This window comes from Rutidosis leptorrhynchoides, chromosome 3 (genome assembly GCF_046630445.1).
Source record: "Rutidosis leptorrhynchoides isolate AG116_Rl617_1_P2 chromosome 3, CSIRO_AGI_Rlap_v1, whole genome shotgun sequence".
Lineage (NCBI taxonomy): Eukaryota > Viridiplantae > Streptophyta > Magnoliopsida > Asterales > Asteraceae > Rutidosis > Rutidosis leptorrhynchoides.
Genome location: NC_092335.1, coordinates 82,096,371 through 82,123,427, shown reverse-complemented (window position 1 = coordinate 82,123,427; position 27,057 = coordinate 82,096,371).

The window sequence follows — 27,057 nt, the reverse complement described above, 5'->3', positions numbered from 1 at the left end:
AAAAGTTCGGGTCACTACAGTACCTACCCGTTAAATAAATTTCATCCCGAAATTTTAAGCTGTTGAAGGTGTTGACGAATCTTCTGGAAATAGATGCGGGTATTTCTTCTTCATCTGATCTTCATGCTCCCAGGTGAACTTAGGTCCTCCACGAGCATTTCATCGAACCTTAACAATCGGTATCTTGTTTTGCTTAGGTCTCTTAACCTTACGATCCATTATTTCAATGGGTTCTTCAATGAATTGAAGTTTTTCATTGATTTAGATTTCGTCCAACAGAATAGTGAGATCTTCTTTAGCAAAACATTTCTTCAAATTCGAGACGTGGAAAGTGTTATGTACAGCCGCGAGTTGTTGAGGTAGCTCCAGTTGGTAAGCTACTGGTTCGACACGATCTATAATCTTGAATGGTCCAATGTACCTTGGATTTAGTTTCCCCCATTTTCCAAATTGAACAACTCCTTTCCAAGGTGAAACCTTAAGCATGACCATTTCTCCAATTTCAAACTCTATATCTTTTCTTTTACTGTCCGCGTAGCTCTTTTGTCGACTCTGGGCGGTTTTCAATCGTTGTTGAATTTGGATGATTTTCTCGGTAGTTTCTTGTATTATCTCTGGACCCGTAATCTGTTTATCCCCCACTTCATTCCAACAAATTGGAGACCTGCACTTTCTACCATAAAGTGCCTCAAACGGCGTCATTTCAATACTAGAATCATAACTGTTGTTGTAGGAAAATTCTGCTAACGGTATGTGTCGATCCCAACTGTTTCCGAAATCAATAACACATGCTCGTAGCATGTCTTTAAGCGTTTGTATCGTCCTTTCGCTCTGCCCATCAGTTTGTGGATGATAGGCAGTACTCATGTCTAGACGAGTCCCCAATACTTGTTGCAACGTCTGCCAGAACCTTGAAACAAATCTACCATCCCTATCAGAGATAATAGAGACGGGTATTCCATGTCTGGAGACAACCTCCTTCAAATACAATCGCGCCAACTTCTCCATTTTGTCATCTTCTCTCATTGGCAGGAAGTGTGCTGACTTGGTGAGACGATCAACTATTACCCAAATAGTATCATAACCACTTGCAGTCCTTGGCAATTTAGTAATGAAATCCATGGTAATGTTTTCCCATTTCCATTCCGGGATTTCAGGTTGTTGTAGTAGACCTGATGGTTTCTGATGTTCAGCTTTGACCTTAGAACACGTCAAACATTCTCCTACATATTTAGCAATATCGGTTTTCATACCCGGCCACCAAAAGTGTTTCTTGAGATCTTTATACATCTTCCCCGCTCCAGGATGTATTGAATATCTGGTTTTATGTGCTTCTTTAAGTACCATTTCTCTCACATCTCCAAACCTTGGTACCCAAATTCTATCAGCCCTATATCGGGTTCCGTCTTCCCGAATATTAAGATGTTTCTCTGATCCTTTGGGTATCTCATTCTTCAACTTTCCTTCTTTTACAACCCCCTGTTGTGCCTCCTTTATTTGAGTAGTAAGGTTAGTACGAATAATTATATTCATAGCTTTTACCCGTATAGGTTCTCTGTCCTTTCTACTCAAAGCGTCGGCTACCACATTCGCCTTCCCCGGGTGGTATCGAATCTCAAAATCATAATCATTCAACAGTTCAATCCACCTGCGTTGTCTCATATTCAATTGCTTCTGATTAAATATATGTTGGAGACTTTTGTGGTCGGTATATATAATACTTTTGACTCCATATAAATAATGTAGTGACCCGAACTTTTCTATGTTTATATATATTAATTGAGATTGATATTTACATGATTAAATGTTTCCAACATGTTAAGCAATCAAACTTGTTAAGACTTGATTAATTGAAATATGTTTCATATAGACAATTGACCACCCAAGTTGATCTGTGATTCACGAACGTTAAAACTTGTAAAAACTATATGATGACATATATATGGATATATATATATATATATAGTTAACATGATACTATGATAAGTAAACATATTATTAAGTATATTAACAATGAACTACATATGTAAAAACAAGACTACTAACTTAATGATTTTTAAACGAGACATATATGTAACGATTATCGTTGTAAAGACATTTAATGTATATATATCATATTAAGAGATATTCATACATGATAATATCATGATAATATAATAATTTAAAATCTCATTTGATATTATAAACATTGGGTTAACAAAATTTAACAAGATCGTTAACCTAAAGGTTTCAAAACAACACTTACATGTAACGACTAACGATGACTTAACGACTCAGTTAAAATGTATATACATGTAGTGTTTTAATATGTATTTATACACTTTTGAAAGACTTCAATACACTTATCAAAATACTTCTACTTAACAAAAATGCTTACAATTACATCCTCGTTCAGTTTCATTAACAATTCTACTCGTATGCACCCGTATTCGTACTCGTACAATACACAGCTTTTAGATGTATGTACTATTGGTATATATACTCCAATGATCAGCTCTTAGCAGCCCATGTAAGTCACCTAACACATGTGGGAACCATCATTTGGCAACTAGCATGAAATATCTCATAAAATTACAAAAATATGAGTAATCATTCATGACTTATTTACATGAAAACAAAATTACATATCCTTTATATCTAATCCATACACCAACGACCAAAAACACCTACAAACACTTTCATTCTTCAATTTTATTCATCTAATTGATCTCTCTTAAGTTCTATCTTCAAGTTCTAAGTGTTCTTCATATATTCTACAAGTTCTAGTTACATAAAATCAAGAATACTTTCAAGTTTGCTAGCTCACTTCCAATCTTGTAAGGTGATCATCCAACCTCAAGAAATCTTTGTTTCTTACAGTAGGTTATCATTCTAACACAAGGTAATAATCATATTCAAACTTTGGTTCAATTTCTATAACTATAACAATCTTATTTCAAGTGATGATCTTACTTGAACTTGTTTTCGTGTCATGATTCTGCTTCAAGAACTTCGAGCCATCCAAGGATCCGTTAAAGCTAGATCCATTTTTCTCTTTTCCAGTAGGTTTATCCAAGGAACTCAAGGTAGTAATGATGTTCATAACATCATTCGATTCATACATATAAAGCTATCCTATTCGAAGGTTTAAACTTGTAATCACTAGAACATGGTTTAGTTAATTCTAAACTTGTTCGCAAACAAAAGTTAATCCTTATAACTTGACTTTTAAAATCAACTAAACACATGTTCTATATCTATATGATATGCTAACTTAATGATTTAAAACCTGGAAACACGAAAAACACCGTAAAACCGGATTTACGCCGTCGTAGTAACACCGCGGGCTGTTTTGGGTTAGTTAATTAAAAACTATGATAAACTTTGATTTAAAAGTTGTTATTCTGAGAAAATGATTTTTATTATGAACATGAAACTATATCCAAAAATTATGGTTAAACTCAAAGTGGAAGTATGTTTTCTAAAATGGTCATCTAGACGTCGTTCTTTCGACTGAAATGACTACCTTTACAAAAACGACTTGTAACTTATTTTTCCGACTATAAACCTATACTTTTTCTGTTTAGATTCATAAAATAGAGTTCAATATGAAACCATAGCAATTTGATTCACTCAAAACGGATTTAAAATGAAGAAGTTATGGGTAAAACAAGATTGGATAATTTTTCTCATTTTAGCTACGTGAAAATTGGTAACAAATCTATTCCAACCATAACTTAATCAACTTGTATTGTATATTATGTAATCTTGAGATACCATAGACACGTATACAATGTTTCGACCTATCATGTCGACACATCTATATATATTTCGGAACAACCATAGACACTCTATATGTGAATGTTGGAGTTAGCTATACAGGGTTGAGGTTGATTCCAAAATATATATAGTTTGAGTTGTGATCAATACTGAGATACGTATACACTGGGTCGTGGATTGATTCAAGATAATATTTATCGATTTATTTCTGTACATCTAACTGTGAACAACTAGTTGTAGGTTATTAACGAGGACAGCTGACTTAATAAACTTAAAACATCAAAATATATTAAAAGTGTTGTAAATATATTTTGAACATACTTTCATATATATGTATATATTGTTATAGGTTCGTGAATCAACCAGTGGCCAAGTCTTACTTCCCGACGAAGTAAAAATATGTGAAAGTGAGTTATAGTCCCACTTTTAAAATCTAATATTTTTGGGATGAGAATACATGCAGGTTTTATAAATGATTTACAAAATAGACACAAGTACGTGAAACTACATTCTATGGTTGAATTATCGAAATCGAATATGCCCCTTTTTATTAAGTCTGGTAATCTAAGAATTAGGGAACAGACACCCTAATTGACGCGAATCCTAAAGATAGATCTATTGGGCCTAACAAAACCCATCCAAAGTACCGGATGCTTTAGTACTTCGAAATTTATATCATATCCGAAGGGTGTCCCGGAATGATGGAGATATTCTTATATATGCATCTTGTTAATGTCGGTTACTAGGTGTTCACCATATGAATGATTTTTATCTCTATGTATGGGATGTGTATTGAAATATGAAATCTTGTGGTCTATTGTTACGATTTGATATATATAGGTTAAACCTATAACTCACCAACATTTTTGTTGACGTTTTAAGTATGTTTATTCTCAGGTGATTATTAAGAGCTTCCGCTGTCGCATACTTAAATAAGGACGAGATTTGGAGTCCATGCTTGTATGATATTGTGTAAAAACTGCATTCAAGAAACTTATTTTGTTGTAACATATTTGTATTGTAAACCATTATGTAATGGTCGTGTGTAAATAGGATATTTTAGATTATCATTATTTGATAATCTACGTAAAGCTTTTTAAACCTTTATTGATGAAATAAAGGTTATGGTTTGTTTTAAAATGAATGCAGTCTTTGAAAAACGTCTCATATAGAGGTCAAATCCTCGCAACGAAATCAGTTAATATGGAACGTTTTTAATCAATAAGAAAGGGACATTTCAGTTGGTATCAGAGCGTTGGTCTTAGAGAACTAGAATTTTGCATTAGTGTGTCTTATCGAGTTTGTTAGGATGCATTAGTGAGTCTGGACTTCGACCGTGTTTACTTGAAAAATGATTGCTTAACAAATTTTGTTGGAAACTATATATTTTTAACATGTGAATATTATGTGATATATTAATCTCTTAACGTGTTTGATATTATGTGATAGATGTCTACCTCTAGAACAAGTCCCATTGACTCACCTAATAATAATGAAGAGTCAAATATAAATTGGAATGATTCATGGACTGATTCACAAGTTCCCGAAGAGGAACTGGAAGAAGAGTCGGAACCGGAAGAAGAATCGGAACCGGAAGAAGAATCGGAACCGGATGAAGAAATAGAACCGGTGGGGGAAATAATAAAACGGTTAAGTAAAAGAAAATTCTCAACCAACCGACCAAGGTTAATTATGGTCAATGGTGTTTCCGCCAAGGAAGCAAAATATTGGGAGGATTACCAATTCTCCGATGAATCGGATTCCGACGAGAATTCCGATGATGTTATAGAAATTACCCCAACTGAATTTAAAAAGGCAAAAGAAAATAATAAGGGAAAGGGCATAAAAATAGAGAAATCTAATTCCAACCCCGATGAACTTTATATGTATCGTCAACCCCCGAAGTCCTTAAGTTGTAACAATGACCCGGGAACCTCTAAACCACCAGGTTTTTCTAAACCAATGTGGAAAACGACGGCTCATATTAGGGGAACATCATATATCCCTAGAAACTTGGCAAAACGAACCAAAACCGAAGAAGAAGAAACAAGCGAGTCAGAATAAGATAGTTGTATTCGTGTGGTGTAATATATGTAATATAGTGTGCTTATGCTTTATGATATATGTAAAAATTGCTTGTATTAATAAGTATTTTTTTATGAATCTAACTCTTGTTCTATTTTACAGTATAAAAACACAAAATGGATAGACAACCCAATATTTTAAGAGACCTACCCGGAGACATGATTGATGAAATCTTGTCTAGAGTCGGTCAGAATTCTTCGGCACAACTATTTAAGGCGAGATCAGTTTGTAAGACATTCGAAGAACGTTCCAAGAATGCCTTGATTTATAAAAGGCTTTCGTTTGAAAGATGGGGGATATCACATTAGGAAATCCATAAGTTACGATGTGTTTACTTTGACGCATATATTGCGGGGAACCCAAATGCTATTTTACGCAATGGGTTAAGAAATTATTTTGACTCAATATATCTGAATATTGGACTTCGTGATTTAGAAAAAGCGGCTAACATGCAACATAAAGAAGCATGTTATGCTTACGGATTAGTAATGTTCGCTTCTCACCATAGTGAGAACAAGAACATCGGGCTACAACTATTAAACAAAACGTTCCCACAAGTGACGGAGTCGGTAATTGGGGTAAGAAATGAGGTTTTTAGATTGTTACGGGACTGTTGGACATTACGTAACCCTCGTCCCTTTGACGACGTTACAACACGATGTCTTATCAACGGCCATAACGGTTATGTTCCACAAGACCAAGGATGGGAAGTAATCCTAGTAAAACCAGAATGCATGACTTGTTTCTGGACGTATGAATTACGTGTCTTTATTGCCTTTGCTGAACGACTTGTGTACTAGCTAGAATTATCTTCACAACCATCTTGTATCAAATTTATTGTGTGCTATATTTCATGCTATATATAAAATAAGCGGTATTTTAAGTTTGTAAAATATTGCGTAAAAGTTTGAACGCGAAATATTATTATAATCAGTTTTTCATAGAGAATTGTAGTAGTTGAATTGTATATTAGCTACTAAGTATGAACTTAACGGGTAGGTACTACCCGAATTTAAACTTATAAAACGCTAATATGAAGAAAAAGCTTTTATAAATGAGTTCTTATTATGCTACGAAATACTATTAACTACTCTTAATATTCTGTATGATTAACTTGTTCCATTTTACTATTTTGAAGGAAATGGCACCGACTACTCGACACACCGTGAATATGAATGAAGAGGAATTCCGTACTTTTCTAGCTTCAAACATAGCCGCAGTACAGGATGCGCTACATACCAACAATAACCTTGGATCTAGCAGTACAGGAAATCGTGTAGGATGCACCTACAAAGAATTCACTGCCTGCAAACCTTTGGAATTTGATGGAACCGAAGGACCGATCGGATTGAAACGGTGGACCGAGAAGGTCAAATCGGTGTTTGCCATAAGTAAGTGTACTGAAGAGGACAAAGTGAAGTACGCTACGCATACCTTCACAGGTTCTGCGTTAACATGGTGGAATACCTATCTAGAGCAAGTGGGACAAGACGATGCGTACGCACTACCGTGGTCAGCATTCAAGCACTTGATGAACGAGAAGTACCGTCCCAGAACCGAGGTCAATAAGCTCAAGACAGAACTTAGAGGGTTACGAACCCATGGATTTGATATTACCACGTACGAAAGACGATTCACAGAATTGTGCCTATTGTGTTCGGGAGCATCGAAGATGAGGAAGAGAAGATCGACGCGTTTGTGAAAGGATTACCGGAAAGAATCCAAGAAGATATAAGTTCACACGAGCCCGCCTCCATACAACAGGCATGTAGAATGGCTCACAAACTAGTGAACCAGATTGAAGAAAGAATTAAAGAACAGACTGCTGAAGAGGCCAATGTGAAGCAAGTCAAAAGAAAATGGGAGGAAAACGGTGATAAGAATCACCAATACAACAACAACAGTAATTACAACAATAATCGCAACAATTATCCCAACAATCGCAACATCAATCGCAACTACAACAAACGGCCCAACAACAACAACAACAACAACAACAACAGCAACTACAACAATCATCCCAACAACAATAATAACCGCAACAACAACAATCAGAAGCAGCTATGCCAAAGGTGTGAAAAGTATCACTCGAGGTTCTGCACCAAATTTTGCAACAAGTGTAAAAGAAATGGTCATAGCGAGGCGAAGTGCGAGGTCTACGGACTAGGGGTTAATAGAACGAAAGGAACAAATGGTGTCGGAACGAGTAATGCCGGAGCAAGTAGTGTCGGAGCAAGTTATGCCAATGTAGTTTGTTATAAATGTGGAAAACCGGGCCACATTATTAGAAATTGCCCGAACCAGGAGAACACGAATGGACAAGGCCGCGGAAGAGTTTTCAATATTAATGCGGCAGAGGCACAGGAAGACCCGGAGCTTGTTACGGGTACGTTTCTTATTGACAATAAATCTGCTTACGTTTTATTTGATTCGGGTGCGGATAGAAGCTATATGAGTAGAGATTTTGGTGCTAAATTAAGTTGTACATTGACGCCTTTGGATAGTAAATTTTTACTAGAATTAGCAAATGGTAAATTAATTTCAGCAGATAATATAAGTCGGAATCGAGAAATTAAACTGGTTAGCGAAACATTTAAGATTGATTTGATACCAGTAGAGTTAGGGAGTTTCGATGTGATAATCAGTATGGACTGGTTGAAAGAAGTGAAAGCAGAGATCGTTTGTTACAAAAATGCAATTCGCATTATACGAGAAAAAGGAAAACCCTTAATGGTGTATGGAGAAAAGGGCAACACGAAGCTACATCTTATTAGTAATTTGAAGGCACAAAAACTAATAAGAAAAGGTTGCTATGCTGTTCTAGCGCACGTTGAGAAAGTACAAACTGAAGAAAAGAGCATCAATGATGTTCCCATTGCAAAAGAATTCCCCGATGTATTTCCGAAAGAATTACCGGAATTACCCCCACATCGATCCGTTGAATTTCAAATAGATCTTGTACCAGGAGCTGCACCAATAGCTCGTGCTCCTTACAGACTCGCACCCAGCGAGATGAAAGAACTGCAAAGCCAATTACAAGAACTTTTAGAGCGTGGTTTCATTCGACCAAGCACATCACCGTGGGGAGCTCCTGTTTTGTTTGTCAAGAAGAAAGATGGTACATTCAGGTTGTGTATCGACTACCGAGAGTTGAACAAACTTACCATCAAGAACCGCTACCCACTACCGAGAATTGACGACTTATTTGATCAACTACAAGGCTCGTCTGTTTATTCAAAGATTGACTTACGTTCCGGGTATCATCAAATGCGGGTGAAAGAAGATGATATTCCAAAGACTGCTTTCAGAACACGTTACGGTCTTTACGAGTTTATGGTCATGCCGTTTGGTTTAACTAATGCACCAGCTGTGTTCATGGACCTTATGAACCGAGTGTGTGGACCATACCTTGACAAGTTTGTCATTGTTTTCATTGATGACATACTTATTTACTCAAAGAATGACCAAGAACACGGTGAACATTTGAGAAAGGTGTTAGAAGTATTGAGGAAGGAAGAATTGTACGCTAAGTTTCCAAAGTGTGCATTTTGGTTGGAAGAAGTTCAATTCCTCGGTCACATAGTGAACAAAGAAGGTATTAAGGTGGATCCGGCAAAGATAGAAACTGTTGAAAAGTGGGAAACCCTGAAAACTCCGAAACACATACGCCAGTTTTTAGGACTAGCTGGTTACTACAGAAGGTTCATCCAAGACTTTTCCAGAATATCAAAACCCTTGACTGCATTAACGCATAAAGGGAAGAAATTTGAATGGAATGATGAACAAGAGAAAGCGTTTCAGTTATTGAAGAAAAAGCTAACTACGGCACCTATATTGTCATTGCCTGAAGGGAATGATGATTTTGTGATTTATTGTGACGCATCAAAGCAAGGTCTCGATTGTGTATTAATGCAACGAACGAAGGTGATTGCTTATGCGTCTAGACAATTGAAGATTCACGAACAAAATTATACGACGCATGATTTGGAATTAGGCACGGTTGTTTTTGCATTAAAGACTTGGAGGCACTACTTATATGGGGTCAAAAGTATTATATATACTGACCACAAAAGTCTTCAACACATATTTAATCAGAAACAACTGAATATGAGGCAGCATAGGTGGATTGAATTATTGAATGATTACGACTTTGAGATTCGTTACCACCCGGGGAAGGCAAATGTGGTAGCTGATGCCTTGAGCAGGAAGGACAGAGAACCCATTCGAGTAAAATCTATGAATATAATGATTTATAATAACATTACTACTCAAATAAAGGAGGCGCAACAAGGAGTTTTAAAAGAGGGAAATTTAAAGGATGAAATACCCAAAGGATCGGAGAAGCATCTTAATATTCGGGAAGACGGAACCCGGTATAGGGCTGAAAGGATTTGGGTACCAAAATTTGGAGATATGAGAGAAATGGTACTTAGAGAAGCTCATAAAACCAGATACTCAATACATCCTGGAACGGGAAAGATGTACAAGGATCTCAAGAAACATTTTTGGTGGCCCGGTATGAAAGCCGATGTTGCTAAATACGTAGGAGAATGTTTGACGTGTTCTAAGGTCAAAGCTGAGCATCAGAAACCATCAGGTCTACTTCAACAACCCGAAATCCCGGAATGGAAATGGGAAAACATTACCATGGATTTCATCACTAAATTGCCAAGGACTGCAAGTGGTTTTGATACTATTTGGGTAATAGTTGATCGTCTCACCAAATCAGCACACTTCCTGCCAATAAGAGAAGATGACAAGATGGAGAAGTTAGCACGACTGTATTTGAAGGAAGTCGTCTCCAGACATGGAATACCAATCTCTATTATCTCTGATAGGGATGGCAGATTTATTTCAAGATTCTGGCAGACATTACAGCAAGCATTAGGAACTCGTCTAGACATGAGTACTGCCTATCATCCACAAACTGATGGGCAGAGCGAAAGGACGATACAAACGCTTGAAGACATGCTACGAGCATGTGTTATTGATTTCGGAAACAGTTGGGATCGACATCTACCGTTAGCAGAATTTTCCTACAACAACAGCTACCATTCAAGCATTGAGATGGCGCCGTTTGAAGCACTTTATGGTAGAAGGTGCAGGTCTCCGATTTGTTGGAGTGAAGTGGGGGATAGACAGATTACGGGTCCGGAGATTATACAAGAAACTACCGAGAAGATCATCCAAATTCAACAACGGTTGAAAACCGCCCAAAGTCGACAAAAGAGCTACGCTGACATTAAAAGAAAAGATATAGAATTTGAAATTGGAGAGATGGTCATGCTTAAAGTTGCACCTTGGAAAGGCGTTGTTTGATTTGGTAAACGAGGGAAATTAAATCCAAGGTATATTGGACCATTCAAGATTATTGATCGTGTCAGACCAGTAGCTTACCGACTTGAGTTACCTCAACAACTCGCAGCTGTACATAACACTTTCCACGTCTCGAATTTGAAGAAATGTTTTGCTAAAGAAGATCTCACTATTCCGTTAGATGAAATCCAAATCAACGAAAAACTTCAATTCATCGAAGAACCCATCGAAATAATGGATCGTGAGGTTAAAAGACTTAAGCAAAACAAGATACCAATTGTTAAGGTTCGATGGAATGCTCATAGAGGACTCGAGTTCACCTGGGAGCGTGAAGATCAGATGAAGAAGAAATACCCGCATCTATTTCCAGAAGATTCGTCAACACCTTCAACAGCTTAAAATTTCGGGACGAAATTTATTTAACGGGTAGGTACTGTAGTGACCCGAACTTTTCCATGTTTATATATATTAATTGAGATTGATATTTACATGATTAAATGTTTCCAACATGTTAAGCAATCAAACTTGTTAAGACTTGATTAATTGAAATATGTTTCATATAGACAATTGACCACCCAAGTTGATCGGTGATTCACGAACGTTAAAACTTGTAAAAACTATATGATGACATATATATGGATATATATATATATATAGTTAACATGATACTATGATAAGTAAACATATCATTAAGTATATTAACAATGAACTACATATGTAAAAACAAGACTACTAACTTAATGATTTTTAAACGAGACATATATGTAACGATTATCGTTGTAAAGACATTTAATGTATATATATCATATTAAGAGATATTCATACATGATAATATCATGATAATATAATAATTTAAAATCTCATTTGATATTATAAACATTGGGTTAACAACATTTAACAAGATCGTTAACCTAAAGGTTTCAAAACAACACTTACATGTAACGACTAACGATGACTTAACGACTCAGTTAAAATGTATATACATGTAGTGTTTTAATATGTATTTATACACTTTTGAAAGACTTCAATACACTTATCAAAATACTTCTACTTAACAAAAATGCTTACAATTACATCCTCGTTCAGTTTCATTAACAATTCTACTCGTATGCACCCGTATTCGTACTCGTACAATACACAGCTTTTAGATGTATGTACTATTGGTATATATACTCCAATGATCAGCTCTTAGCAGCCCATGTGAGTCACCTAACACATGTTGGAACCATCATTTGGCAACTAGCATGAAATATCTCATAAAATTACAAAAATATGAGTAATCATTCATGACTTATTTACATGAAAACAAAATTACATATCCTTTATATCTAATCCATACTCCAACGACCAAAAACACCTACAAACACTTTCATTCTTCAATTTTCTTCATCTAATTAATCTCTCTCAAGTTCTATCTTCAAGTTCTAAGTGTTCTTCATATATTCTACAAGTTCTAGTTACATAAAATCAAGAATACTTTCAAGTTTGCTAGCTCACTTCCAATCTTGTAAGGTGATCATCCAACCTCAAGAAATCTTTGTTTCTTACAGTAGGTTATCATTCTAATACAAGGTAAAAATCATATTCAAACTTTGGTTCAATTTCTATAACTATAACAATCTTATTTCAAGTGATGATCTTACTTCAACTTGTTTTCGTGTCATGATTCTGCTTCAAGAACTTCGAGCCATCCAAGGATCCGTTAAAGCTAGATCCATTTTTCTCTTTTCCAGTAGGTTTATCCAAGGAACTCAAGGTAGTAATGATGTTCATAACATCATTCGATTCATACATATAAAGCTATCTTATTCGAAGGTTTAAACTTGTAATCACTAGAACATGGTTTAGTTAATTCTAAACTTGTTCGCAAACAAAAGTTAATCCTTCTAACTTGACTTTTAAAATCAACTAAACACATGTTCTATATCTATATGATATGCTAACTTAATGATTTAAAACCTGGAAACACGAAAAACACCGTAAAACCGGATTTACGCCGTCGTAGTAACACCGCGGGCTGTTTTGGGTTAGTTAATTAAAAACTATGATAAACTTTGATTTAAAAGTTGTTATTCTGAGAAAATGATTTTTATTATGAACATGAAACTATATCCAAAAATTATGGTTAAACTCAAAGTGGAAGTATGTTTTCTAAAATGGTCATCTAGACGTCGTTCTTTCGACTGAAATGACTACCTTTACAAAAATGACTTGTAACTTATTTTTCCGACTATAAACCTATACTTTTTCTGTTTAGATTCATAAAATAGAGTTCAATATGAAACCATAGCAATTTGATTCACTCAAAACGGATTTAAAATGAAGAAGTTATGGGTAAAACAAGATTGGATAATTTTTCTCATTTTAGCTACGTGAAAATTGGTAACAAATCTATTCCAACCATAACTTAATCAACTTGTATTGTATATTATGTAATCTTGAGATACCATAGACACGTATACAATGTTTCGACCTATCATGTCGACACATCTATATATATTTTGGAACAACCATAGACACTCTATATGTGAATGTTGGAGTTAGCTATACAGGGTTGAGGTTGATTCCAAAATATATATAGTTTGAGTTGTGATCAATACTGAGATACGTATACACTGGGTCGTGGATTGATTCAAGATAATATTTATCGATTTATTTCTGTACATCTAACTGCGGACAACTAGTTGTAGGTTATTAACGAGGACAGCTGACTTAATAAACTTAAAACATCAAAATATATTAAAAGTGTTGTAAATATATTTTGAACATACTTTGATATATATGTATATATTGTTATAGGTTCGTGAATCAACCAGTGGCCAAGTCTTACTTCCCGACGAAGTAAAAATCTGTGAAAGTGAGTTATAGTCCCACTTTTAAAATCTAATATTTTTGGGATGAGAATACATGCAGGTTTTATAAATGATTTACAAAATAGACACAAGTACGTGAAACTACATTCTATGGTTGAATTATCGAAATCGAATATGCCCCTTTTTATTAAGTCTGGTAATCAAAGAATTAGGGAACAGACACCCTAATTGACGCGAATCCTAAAGATAGATCTAGTGGGCCTAACAAACCCCATCCAAAGTACCGGATGCTTTAGTACTTCGAAATTTATATCATATCCGAAGGGTGTCCCGGAATGATGGGGATATTCTTATATATGCATCTTGTTAATGTCGGTTACCAGGTGTTCACCATATGAATGATTTTTATCTCTATGTATGGGATGTGTATTGAAATATGAAATCTTGTGGTCTATTGTTACGATTTGATATATATAGGTTAAACCTATAACTCACCAACATTTTTGTTGACGTTTTAAGCATGTTTATTCTCAGGTGATTATTAAGAGCTTCCGATGTCGCATACTTAAATAAGGACGAGATTTGGAGTCCATGCTTGTATGATATTGTGTAAAAACTGCATTCAAGAAACTTATTTTGTTGTAACATATTTGTATTGTAAACCATTATGTAATGGTCGTGTGTAAACAGGATATTTTAGATTATCATTATTTGATAATCTACGTAAAGCTTTTTAAACCTTTATTGATGAAATAAAGGTTATGGTTTGTTTTAAAATGAATGCAGTCTTTGAAAAACGTCTCATATAGAGGTCAAAACCTCGCAACGAAATCAATTAATATGGAACGTTTTTAATCAATAAGAACGGGACATTTCAAATAATGCCTCCAAGTCTTTAATGCAAAAACAACATCACCCAATTCCAAATCGTGAGTTGTATAATTTTGCTCGTGAATCTTCAATTGTCTAGATGCATAAGCAATCACCTTCATTCATTGCATTAATACACAACCGAGACCTTGCTTTGATGCGTCACAATAAATCACAAAATCATCATTCCCTTCAGGCAATGACAATATAGGTGCCGTAGTTAGCTTTTTCTTCAATAACTGAAACGCCTTCTCTTGTTCATCCTTCCATTCAAATTTCTTCCCTTTATGCGTTAATACAGTCAATGGTTTTGCTATTTTGGAGAAATCTTGGATGAATCTTCTGTAGTAACCAGCCAATCCTAAAAATTGACGTATATGTTTTGGAGTTTTTGGGGTTTCCCACTTTTCAACGGTTTCGATCTTTGCCGGGTCCACCTGGATACCTTCTTTGTTCAATATATAACCGAGGAATTGAACTTCTTCCAACCAAAATGCACACTTTGAAAACTTAGCGTACAGTTTTTCTTTCCTCAATACTTCTAGCACTTTTCTCAAATGTTCTTCGTGCTCTTGATCATTCTTTGAGTAAATAAGTATGTCAACGATGAAAACAATGACAAACTTGTTAAGATATGGCCCACACACTCGGTTTATAAGGTCCATGAACACAGCTGGTGCGTTAGTCAATCCAAACGGCATAACCATAAACTCGTAATGACCATAACGCGTCCTAAAAGCAGTTTTTGGAATATCATCCTCCTTTACTCGCATTTGATATCCATAACGTAAATCGATTTTCGAATAAACCGACGAGCCTTGTAGTTGATCAAATAAGTCATCAATTCTCGGCAGTGGATAACGGTTTTTGATGGTAAGTTTATTCAACTCTCTGTAGTCAATACACAACCTAAATGTACCATCCTTCTTCTTGACAAACAAAACAGGAGCTCCCCATGGTGATGTGCTAGGTCGAATGAAACCACGTTCTAATAGTTCTTGCAGTTGGCTTTGCAGTTCTTTCATCTTGCTGGGTGCGAGTCTGTAAGGAGCACGAGCTATTGGTGCAGCTCCTGGTACAAGATCTATTTGAAATTCAACGGATCGATGTGGGGGTAATCCCGGTAATTCTTTCGGAAATACATCGGGAAATTCTTTTGCGACGGGAACATCATTGATGCTCTTTTCTTCAGTTTGTACTTTCTCGACATGTGCTCTAACAGCATAGCAACCTTTTCTTATTAGTTTTTGTGCCTTCAAATTACTAATAAGATGTAGCTTCGTGTTGCCCTTTTCTCCGTACACCATTAAGGGTTCTCCTTCTTCTCGTACAATGCGAATTGCATTTTTGTAACATACTATCTCTGCTTTCATCTCCTTCAGCCAGTCCATGCCAACTATTACATCAAAACTCCCTAACTCTACTGGTATCAAATCAATCTTAAATATTTCGCTACCCAGTTTAATTTCTCGATTCCGGCATATATAATCTGCTGAAATTAATTTACCGTTTGCTAATTCGAGTAAAAATTTACTATCCAACGGCGTCAATGGACAACTTAATTTAGCACAAAAATCTCTACTCATATAGCTTCTATCCGCACCCGAATCAAATAAAACGTAAGCAAATTTATTGTCAATAAGAAACGTATCCGTAACAAGCTCCGGGTCTTCCTGTGCCTCTGCCGCATTAATATTAAAAACTCTTCAGCGGCCTTGTCCATTCGTGTTCTCCTGGTTCGGGCAATTTCTAATAATGTGGCCCAGTTTTCCACATTTATAACAAACTACATTGGCATAACTTGCTCCGACACTACTTGCTCCGCCATTACTCATTCCGACACCATTTGTTCCTTTCGTTCTGCTAACCCCTGGTCCGTAGACCTCACACTTCGCTGCGCTATAACCATTTCTTTTACACTTGTTGCAAAATTTGGTGCAGAACCCCGAGTGATACTTTTCACACCTTTGGTATAGCTACTTCTGATTGTTGTTGTTGTTGTTGCGGTTGTTATTGTTGTTGGGATGATTGTTGTAGTTGTTGTTGTTGTTGTTGTTGTTGTTTTGCCATTTGTTGTAGTTGCGATTGATGTTGCGATTGTTGGGATAGTTGTTGTTGTTTTGGTGACTCTTATCACCGTTTTCCTCCCACTTTCTTTTGACTAGCTTCACGTTGGCCTCTTCGGCCGCCTGTTCTTTAATTCTTCCCTCAATCTGGTTCACTAGTTTGTGAGCCATTCTACATGCCTTTTGTATGGAGGCAGGCTCGTGTGAACTTATATCTTCTTGGATTCTCTCCTGTAACCCTTTCACAAACGCGTCGATCTTCTCTTCCTCATCTTCGAACGCTCTCGGACACAATAGGCACAATTCTGTGAATCGTCTTTTGTACGAAGTAATATCGAATCCCTGTGTTCGTAACCCTCTAAGTTCTGACTTGAGCTTATTGACCTCGGTTCTAGGACGGCACTTCTCGTTCATCAAGTGCTTGAATGCTGACCACGGTAGCGCGTAAGTAGCATCTTGTCCCACTTGCTCTAGATAGTTATTCCACCATGTTAATGCAATACCTGTGAAGGTATGCGTAGCGTACTTCACTTTATCTCCTTCAGTACACTTACTTATGGCAAAGACCGATTCAACTTTCTCGGTCCACCGTTTCAATCCGATTGGTCCTTCGGTCCCATCAAATTCTGAAGGTTTGCAGGCAGTGAATTCCTTGTAGGAGCATCCTACATGATTTCTTGCGCCGTTAGCTGTATTGCTAGATTCGGAGTTATTGTTGGTATGTAGCGCGGCCTGTACTGCGGCTATGTTTGAAGCAAGAAAGGCACGAAATTTCTCTTCGCTCATATTCAAGGTGTGTCGAGTAGTCGGTGCCATTTTTTTCAAAATAATCAAATGAAACAAGTTAATCATACAGAATATTAAGAGTAGTCAATAGTATCTCGTAGCATAATATGAACTCATTTATAAAAGCTTTTTCTTCATATTAGCGTTTTATAAGTTTAAATTCGGGTACTACCTACCCGTTAAGTTCATACTTAGTAGCTAATATACAATTCAACTACTACAATTCCATATGAAAAACTTGATTATAATAATATATCACATACAAATATTCTTCAAACTTACAACTTCGCTATATTACATATAACATGAAATATAGTACACTATGATACAGGACAGTTTTGAAGATAAATCTAGTTAATACGCAAGTTGTTCAGCAAAGGAAATAAAGACACGTAATTCATAAGTCCAGAAACAAGTCATGCATTCTGGTTTTACTAAGACGACTTCCCATCCTTGGTCTTGTGGAAAAAAACCGTTATGACCATTAGCTAGGCAGCATGTTGTAATGTCATCAAAAGGACGAGGGTTTCGTAATGTCCAACAGCCCCGTAATAATCTAAAAACCTTGTTTCTCACCCCAACTCCTGAATCCGTCACTTGTGGGAAAGTTTTATTTAAAAGCTGCAATCCAATGTTCTTTTTCTCACTTTTGTAAGAAGCGAACATCACTAACCCGTAAGCATAACATGCTTCTTTATGTTGCATGTTAGAAGCTCTTTCTAATTCATGAAATCCTATGTTGAGATATGTTGAGTCAAAATAGGTTCTTAACCCGTAGCGTAAAATTGCATTTGGGTTCCCCGCATTTAACGCTTTAAAGAAAACACGGCGTAACTTACGGTCTCCCCAATGTGATATACCCCACCTATCAAAGGAAAGCCTTTTATAAACTAAGGCATTTATGGAAAGTCTTTCAAATGTTTGACAAGTTAATTTCGCCATAACTAAATGTGCTGATGAATTCTGACCGACTCTAGACAAGATTTCCTCAATCATATCCTCTGGTAGGTCTTCTAAAATATTCGGTTGTCTACCCTTAACGTCCATTTTGTTTTTATACTGTAAAATAGACAAGGATTAGATTCGTAAAAACAAACAATACAAGCCATTTTTACATAGAACATAAAAGTACAAGCACACTACAATACAATTATTACACAACATGCTCACACCCCTCTAATCTGAATCACTGGTTTCTTCTTCTTCTTCGGACTTGGTTCTTTTTTCTAATCTTCTAGGGATATATGATGTTCCTCTAATACGAGTCGTCGTTTTCCACATTGGTTTAGAAAAACCTGGTGATTTAGAGGTTCCCGAGTTATTATCACGATATTGAAAATTCGGGTGTTGACGGTACATATAAAGTTCATCGGGGTCGGAATCAGAGTTCTCTATTGTGATGCCTTTTCCCTTATTATTTTATTTTGCCTCATTAAATTGGGTCAGGGTAATTTCTATAACATCATCGGAATCCTGATCAGGATCCGATTCATCGGAAAATTGGTAATTTTCTCAATATTTTGCTTCCTTAGCAGAAACACCATTGACCATTATTAACTTTGGTCCATTGATTGAGGATTTTCTTTTATTTGACCGGTTTTCTGTGGTTCCTACTATTCCCCCCTCCGGAACATCTTCTTCTTCCGGTTCCTCTTCTTCCGGTTCCGTTTCCTCTTCTTCCGGTTCTTCGGGAACTTGTGAATCTTGCCAATATATATTCGACTCTTCGTTATTATTAGGTGAGTCAATAAGATTTGTGCTAGAGGTAGAAATCTATCACACAATATCAAACATATTAAGAGATTAATATATCACATAATATTTACATGTTAATAATATATAGTTTCCAACAAAAATGTTAAGCAATCATTTTTAAAGAAAACACGGTCGAAGTTCAGACTCACTAATGCATCCTAACAAACTTGATAAGACACACTAATGCAAATTTTCTGGTTCTCTAAGACCAACGCTCTGATACCAACTGAAATGTCCCGTTCATATTGATTATAAACGTTCCATATTAATTGATTTCATTGCGAGGTTTTGACCTCTATATGAGACGTTTTTTAAAGACTGCATTTATTTTTAAAACAACCATAACCTTTATTTTATCAATAAAAGTTTTAAAAGCATTTCGTAGATTATCAAATAATGATAATCTAAAATATACTATTTACACACGACCATTACATAATGGTTTACAATAGAAATATATTACATCGACATATGTTTCTTGAATGCAGTTTTTACACAATATCATACAAACATAGACTCCAAATCTTGTCCTTATTTTAGTATGCAACAGCAGAAGCTCTTAGTATTCACCTGAGAATAAACATGCTTTAAACGTCAACAAAAATGTTGGTAAGTTATAGGTTTAACCTATATAAATCAAATCGTAACAATAGACCACAAGATTTCATATTTCAATATAAATCCCATACATAGATATAAAAATCATTCATATGGTGAACACTTGGTAACCGACATTAACAAGATGCATATATAAGAATAACCCCATCATTCCGGGACATCCTTCGGATATGATATAAATTTCGAAGTACTAAAGCATCCGGTACTTTGGATGGGGTTTGTTAGGCCCAATATATCTATCTTTAGGATTCGCGTCAATTAGGGTGTCTGTTCCCTAATTCTTAGATTACCAGACTTAATAAAAAGGGGCATATTCGATTTCGATAATTCAACCATAGAATGTAGTTTCACGTACTTGTGTCTATTTTATAAATCATTTATAAAACCTTCATGTATTCTCATTCTAAAAATATTAGATTTTAAAAGTGGGACTATAACTCACTTTCACAGATTTTTACTTCGTCGGGAAGTAAGACTTGGCCACTGGTCGATTCGCGAACCTATAACAAATATGTACATATATATCAAAGTATGTTCAAAATATATTTACAACATTTCTAATACGTTTTACTATTTTAAGTTTATTAAGTCAGCTGTCCTTGTTAGTAACCTACAACTAGTTGTTCATAATTAGATGTACAGAAATAAATTGATATATATATTATCTTGAATCAATCCACGACCCAGTGTATACACGTCTCAGGCTAGATCACAACTCAAAGTATATATATTTTTGGAATCAACCTCAACCCTGTATAGCTAACTCCAACATTACTGCATATAGAGTGTCTATGGTTGTTCCAAATAATATATATACATGGGTCGATATGATATGTCAAAACATTTGCATACGTGTCTCTGGTATCCCAAGATTACATAATATATTAGAATACATGTATAATACAATATAAGTTAGCTAGGATATGATTTTGTATAGATTTGTTAAACATTTCCCGTAGCTAAAAAGATCAAAAATATCCAATCTTGTTTTACCCATAACTTCTTCGTTTTAAATCCGTTTTGAGTGAATCCAATTGCTATGGTTTCATATTGAACTTAAGTTTATGAATCTATACAGAAAAAGTATAAGTTTATAGTTAGAATTACAGGTTACAAGTCATTTTTGTAAAGGTAGTCATTTCAGTCGAAAGAACGACGTCTAGATGACCATTTTGGAAAACATACTTCCACTTTGAGTTTAACCATGATTTTTGGATATAGTTTCATGTTCATAAGAAAAATCATTTTCCCATAAGAAAAACTTTTAAATCAAAATTTTTCATAGTTTTTAATCAACTAACCCAAAACAGCCCGCGGTGTTACTACAACGGCGTATATCCGGTTTTACGGTGTTTTTCGTGTTTTCCAATTTTAAATCATTAAGTTAGCATATCATATAGATATAGAACATGTGTTTAATTGATTTTAAAAGTCAAGTTAGAAGGATTAGCTTTTGTTTGCAAACAAGTTTAGAATTAACTAAACTATGTTCTAGTGATTTCAAGTTTAAACCTTCGAATAAGATAGCTTTATATGTATGAATCAAATGATGTTATGAACATCATTACTACCTCAAGTTTTTTGGATAAAACTACTGGAAATGAGAAAAATGGATCTAGCTTCAAAGGATCCTTGGATGGCTTGAAAGTTCTTGAAGCAGAATCATGACACGAAAACAAATTCAAGTAAGATCATCACTCGAAATAAGATTGTTATAGTTATAGAAATTGAACCAAAGTTTGAATATGAGTATTACCTTGTATTAGAAAGATATCTTACTGTAAATAAGAAAGATTTCTGGAGGTTGGATGATCACTTTACAAGATTGGAAGTAAGCTAGCAAACTTGAAAGTATTCTTGATTTTATGAAACTAGAACTTATAGAATTTATGAAGAACACTTAGAACTTGAAGATAGAACTTGAGAGAGATCACTTAGATGAAGAAAATTGAAGAATGAAAGTGTTTGTAGGTGAAAGGACCCGTTCATATACATTATAAATGATTCACAATAGTTGATTACATCGCGAGGTATTTGACCTCTATATGATACATTTTACAAACATTGCATTCGTTTTTAAAAGACAAACTTTCTTTACAACGAAAGTTGATGGCATGCACACCATTTCATAATACATCCAACTATAATTGGCTTAATAATAATCTTGATGAACTCAATGACTCGAATGCAACGTCTTTCAAAATATGCCATGAATGACTCCAAGTAATATCCTTAAAATGAGCTAATGCACAGCGGAAGATTTCTTTAATACCTGAGAATAAACATGCTTTAAAGTGTCAAACAAAAGGTTGGTGAGTTCATTAGTTTATCATAATCCATTATTTTCGTAATAGTAATAGACCACAAGATTTCAGTTTCTATAAATATCCGTACACTCGCAAGTGTATAAAAGTATTCTATAAGTTGTAGGCACCCGGTAACAAGCTTTAACGTTCATGTTTTACCCTCTGAAGTACACCAGATCAGGTGTGTTTAAAATAACCTCGAAGTACTAAAGCATCCCATAGTCAGGATGGGGTTTGTCAGACCCAATAGATCTATCTTTAGGATTCGCGCCTACCGTACATAGACAAGTAGTTTAATGTTACCAAGCTAAGGGTATATTTCTGGTTTAAACCCACATAGAATTAGTTTTAGTACTTGTGCCTATTTCGTAAAACATTTATAAATCAGCGCATGTATTCTCAGCCCAAAAATATATATAAAAAGGGAGCAAATGAAACTCACAATACTGTATTTCGTAGCAATTATGTATATGACGGCACTGAACAAGTGCAGTGTTTGTCTCGGATTCACGAACCTATATTAAGTATATATATTTATATGTTGGTCAATATCTGTCTAACAATTTAGGTCAAGTCGTAGTGTATCACAATCCTAATGCTCGAGACCGACATGCAAAAGTCAACAAAAGTCAACTTGACCTAAAATGACTTCCAAAATCTATACATGTTTATTATATAACTTATATATAGTAGTTTTATATATTTAAATATATTTATCAGATCTTATTATACTAAATAATACAAGTCATTTATTAATAAATAAAAATTTATATTAAAATTCATATATGATAAAAATATACTTTTATATATCTCAAATAATAAAATTTATAAAATTCACTTAATATCATAAAAATATAGTGGTATGTATTATTAATGTAATTACATTACGTGTGGTAAAAATATCTTTCTACGCATATTTATTTGATAAAATAATATTGATAATAATAATAATGATAAAAATAATAAAATGATAGTTTCAATAAAAATATTAATTTTTAGTAATAAAGATAATTTTAGTAATAACATCAACTGATAACAGTTATAATAATCGTTTTAATAATAATATTAAAATTAATGATAATTCAGTTGACCATATCTTTTAATCCGTTCATCGAAACCACACGATTTCTAAATGAAAAGTTATTAATTTTTTCTTCAGATTTTCAACGACATGCATATCATATAACTTATCTCAGTAGCATATGTATCAAATTCGTGATTTATCATAAACTATTTAAAGATGAAACTAAGCATACAAACATGCATAATCATATATACTCGAGCACTAGTCAGGGATACACTATTAATATATAAAAGATAAGATATGAATGCTCACGTATCAATATTGTGATTCAATATTGCAGGAAAGTACGTAGACGCAACGAAAATGATAAACGTTAGGTTGACCTCACGAGCAATACCCTCGATCAATACCCATAACCTTCATAGCTATAACCCATAATTTCCTTAGCTCTATCCCATTTGAAAACTTATTTTGAAATCGTCTGAATATAACTCCGTCGTAGTATTTTATGTATACTAATAATATCTTGAAATAATACTAAGTAAATATATATATATATATATATATATATATATATATATATATATATATATATATATATATATATATATATATATATATATATATATATATATATATATATATATATATATATATATATATATATATGTAATTCGATTGAGAGAGTTTAGAGAAATATATTTTCAAGTTTCTATGAAATAATGAAACCTATTGAATTCTATTTATAATAGATTTTTGAATTATTAAAGTGAATTATTAAAGTATGAATTATTAAAGTGAATTATTAAAGTATGAATTATTAAAGTGAATTATTAAAGTATGAATTATTAAAGTGAATTATTAAAGTATGAATTATTAAAGTGAATTATTAAAGTATGAATTATTAAAGTGAATTATTAAAGTTAAAGTAAAGTAAAAGTAAAGTAAAGGTAAAGTTAAAGTATAGTAAAAGTATAAAACTATGTACGTATAATACGCGTATAAAAATATATATAATATTAATTTAAATCGTTATATATATATATATTTAATAAAATAAAATATAAATATCGTTATCTTTATCATACTGGTTAAGTAATGAGTTGTCAAAAAAATAGATTTCTTAAATCACAGTGGACCTCATAACATAGGCCCGTAATCATATCATAATGTATCTGATAATTCAATCATTTGATATTATCTCTTAATTCTGTCGATAAATATATCGAAACAAATATGTTTATGTAAAGTATCATATATCTAATACTTTGTTAATGTTTTCGATTAATATTATATATTATATATACATATCTATATACACATAATTGTTCGTGAATCATCGAACACGGTCAAAGGGTAATTGATTACATGAATGTAGTTCCAAACTTTTTGAGATTCAACATTACAAATTCTGCTTATCGTGTCGGAAACATATAAAGGTTAAGTTTAAATTTGGTCGGAAATTTCCGGGTCGTCACAGTAGGTGTTTTTCGTCGTTGGTATATGGATTAGATATAAAGGATGTGTAATTTTGTTTTCATGTAAATAAGTCATGAATGATTACTTATATTTTTGTAATTTTATGAGATATTTCATGCTAGTTGCCAAATGATGGTTCCCACATGTGTTAGGTGACTCACATGGGCTGCTAAGAGCTGATCATTAGAGTGTATATACCAATAGTACATACATCTAAAAGCTGTGTATTGTACGAGTACGAATACGGGTGCATACGAGTAGAATTGTTGATGAAACTGAACGAGGATGTAATTGTAAGAATTTTTGTTAAGTAGAAGTATTTTGATAAGTGTCTTGAAGTCTTTCAAAAGTGTATAAATACATATTAAAACACTACATGTATATACATTTTTACTGAGTCGTTAAGTCATCGTTAGTCGTTACATGTAAATGTTGATTTGAAACCTTTAAGTTAACGATCTTGTTAAATGTTGTTAACCCAATGTTTATTATATCTAATGAGATATTAAATTATTATATTATCATGATATTATGATATATTAATATATCTTAATATGATATATATACATTTAAATGTCGTTACAACGATAATCGTTACATATATGTCTCGTTTCGAAATCATTAAGTTAGTAGTCTTGTTTTTACATATGTAGTTCATTGTTAACACACTTAATGATATATTTAAATATCATTTTATCATGTTAAATAAAGTGTATCAATATCTTAATATGATACATATGTATTTAGTAGACGTTATCATAACGATAATCGTTATATATATCATTTCGAGTTTCTTAACTTAGTAATCTCATTTCTTATGTATATCACACATTGTTAATATACTTAGTGAGATGCTTACTCATCATAATCTCATGTCAACCATATATATATGTCTATATATACCACAACATGTAGTTTTTACAAATTTGTAACGTTCGTGAATCGCCGGTCAACTTGGGTGATCAATTGTCTATATGAAACTTATTTCATTTAATCAAGTCTTAACAAGTTTGATTGCTTAACATGTTGGAAACATTTAGTCATGTAAATATCAATCTCAATTAATATATATAAACATGGAAAAGTTCGGGTCACTACATAACGAACCCCATCCAAAGTACAAATTCCATCGACTCACCTAATAATAATGAAGAGTCGAATATACTTTGGGAAGATTCACAAATTCCCGAAGAGGAACCGGAAGAGGAGGAACTGAAAGAAGAGGAACCGGAAGAGGAGGAACCGGAAGAGGAGGAACCGGAAGAAGAAGAGGTTTCGAAGGAAGAAATATTGATACCTACAGTAAATCGATTAAATAAAAGTAAATCCACCGCCAACGGATCAAAGTTAAAAATGGTCAATGGTGTTTCCGCCGAGGAAGCAAAATATTGGGAAGATTACCAATTTTCTGATGAATCTGATCTCGATGAGGATTCCGATGATGTTATAGAAATTACCTCGACCCAATTTAATATAGCAAAAGAAAATAATAAGGGAAAAGGTATAAAAATAGAGAAATCTGATTCCAACCCCGATGAACTTTATATGTATCGGCAACGTCCGTATTTCCTAAATTGTAACAATAACCTGGGAACCTCTAAACCACCAGGTTTTTCTAAACCATTGTGAAAAATGACGGCTCGTATTAGAGGAACACCATATATCCCTAGAAAATTAGGAAAACGAACCAAGTCCGAAGAAGAAGAAACCAGTGATTCAGATTAGAGGGTTATAATCATGTTGTGTATTATATGTATTGTAGTGTGCTTGTACTTTTATGTTCTATGTAAAAATTTCTTGTATTGTTTGTTAATTATCTTTTACGAATCTAATTCTTGTCTATTTTACAGTATAAAAACAAAAAGGACGTTAAGGGTAGACAATCGAATATTTTAGAAGACCTATCAGAGGATATGATTGAGGAAATCTTGTCTAGAGTCGGTCAAAATTTATCAGCACATTTAGTTATGGTGAAATTAACTTGTCAAACATTTGAAAGACTTTCTAGAAATGTCTTAGTTTATAAAATGCTTTCCTTTGATAGGTGGGGTATATCACATTGGGGAGACCGTAAGTTACACCGTGTTTTTTTTAAAGCGTTAAATGCGGGGAACCCAAATGCAATTTTACGCTACGGGTTAAGAACCTATTTTGACTTAACATATCCTAACATAGGATTT